Source organism: Microtus oregoni, unplaced genomic scaffold (assembly GCF_018167655.1).
Source record: "Microtus oregoni isolate MIOR12 unplaced genomic scaffold, Mior012 000019F_ref0000042, whole genome shotgun sequence".
Classification (NCBI taxonomy): Eukaryota; Metazoa; Chordata; class Mammalia; order Rodentia; family Cricetidae; genus Microtus; species Microtus oregoni.
This window is the reverse complement of record NW_024543078.1, coordinates 24,811,348-24,813,459: the sequence shown is the minus strand read 5'-3', so window position 1 is coordinate 24,813,459 and position 2,112 is coordinate 24,811,348. Positions and strand designations below refer to the sequence as shown.

At 43.2% G+C, this 2,112-nt stretch overlaps 1 non-coding gene across 1 annotated transcript; it reads right to left on the bottom strand.

Annotated features, from left to right (window-relative positions):
• Positions 1-1,027: 1,027 nt before the first annotated feature.
• Trnaa-cgc lies at positions 1,028-1,099 on the bottom strand. The gene has a single exon. It is a non-coding gene; the product is annotated as a tRNA-Ala (tRNA).
• Positions 1,100-2,112: the final 1,013 nt, after the last annotated feature.

Here is a 2,112-nt window from a genome sequence, read left to right as displayed (position 1 = left end):
AGTACACATTCGGTGAAGATTGTAATTATACCTCTAATAACCCTCTACCACAAGGAAATGTGATCACACAGAATCTTTAATTTCAACTTTTCATACATTATGCATCTGACTGGACAGTCATGAGCAGAGAGAGTTAAGGCTGTTTCATTTCTATAAAAAAAGTGAATCAGTGCTTGATTATGTGGGGTTCATTGTTAGCAGTGTTGGCAATCTGACCCTATGCCATGACTTCATCTTTTCTACATCAGGAAAATATATGAGAATATACTGATAGCTTTTCTTATGTCTTTCCCCACTCCATAAAGGTACTCGGGGAGGAAAGAGGCTCATGCTGTGACCCAGTGGGGTTAAGAGGCCAAGTATTTGCTGTTCTGAACACCCTGTGTGGGTTTAGGATTCATGCAAAAGGGACAGTGTGCAATGGCCATTGAGCAGAAGCAGCAAAACGTCACAACGTTCTAAGCAAACAAACGTCTAAGACAGAAAAATAACAAGACCGAGGAGGTAATCACCATTTTTTAAAGTTGTGTTCTACCAAGATTCTTTCCTCATATTTCTGTTTGTGATGTAGAGAGAGTTTTGATGCTTTGGCATTAAACCTCAGAGATGTCAAAATGTGAAAAATACATGTCTTTTAAGCAGTGGCATATTATTAGACTATGTGACTAAAAATCACAGTAATTGTTTACGTGAAGTGTTTTCCTATTCTTTTTCTTATTCTGTCTCCATTTCTTCTTTGTGGTATAGGAAGGTCAATATTTTGATTTTCAATTCACTCATAACAATTCACTCAGGAGACTTACTAGTCATGGTCTAAGGTTAAATGTTTTTTTTTTTTTTTTTTTTTTTTTTTTTTTTTTTTTTTTTTTGGTTTTTCGAGATAGGGTTTCTCTGTGGCTTTGGAGCCTGTCCTGGAACTAGCTCTATAGACCAGGCTGGTCTCGAACTCACAGAGATCCGCCTACCTCTGCCTCCCGAGTGCTGGGATTAAAGGCGTGCGCCACCATCGCCCGGCAAAGTATTGTTTTGGAGATGCCAGGGCTCGAACCCGGGGCCTCATATATGCGAAACATGTGCTCTACCTCTAAGCTACATCCCCACACCTAGGTTAAATGTTAAAGTCAATATTTGAGCCCACACAATTCTTCAGGATACAACAGAAGAGAGAGCATGGGCTGAAGTTGGAACGTGAATCCAAATCCCACTCTCTCACCACACGACTTGAGGAAGCCATTATGTACTTCTAACATCCTATTGCCCTCGTTGAGAAACCTCAGTGAGTCAGCATAGGATCCTGTGAGAACTGGACACAGCAAATGGCTAGCCCCAGCACACGCTAAGTGCACAGTACACAGAAGAGATTCCAGTGCCAAAGGTGATCTGGAGAACTAAGACTTAAGCGTGCATGCATGCTGTCATCCTTGGCAAACCCGAGGCCTCCAGTGACAGTATTTCTAGTGTGGTTTTTATTTTGCACTTGTCTTTGATGTCATTTTCAGTGCCAACTTCTAATCCTACTTCCTCCCCACCCCACCCTGTTTATTGCTATGAATACCCAAAGAACTTGGTAAACTCTGAGACCCATCTGTTTTGTGACGAATGTCTCCTTTTCTTTGCCTGCATCAGAGAAGATTCTGGGGACTCTAACTCTGGGGCAAGCGTACCTCTTCCAGGGAGGGCGATGTGACCAAGCAGGCTTGCAGTTGAGGAAATCCTTCATTCATGAAGGTCCACGGAACTCCTGCTCTGCCAGACAGCTGGCTGCCTAGCCAGTGTACATTCCTGACTTCCTTACTAAAAACCATTCAGCTGCAGATGTTCAGCTAAAATATTTCCTCCCAGGTTAGGCTGGACGAGTATATGCACATGGAAATTGCTGAAAGTGATTTCCTCTTTAATGGTGGTGCAGACAGCTGTCACTCCCCCCTCCCTCTCCCCCACACTCTTTCTTTCCCACCCTCCTTTCCTGGATATGGAAGTGATAATGACCAGTGTTCTGAGCCAGAAAGAACCATCATCAGGCTACAGCCCCGAGGATGGAAACCATGTGTTAGAAGTGGAGGGAAAGGAAGATGGAAGGAATCTGGGACCCTGATAATACTGTGGATTTTC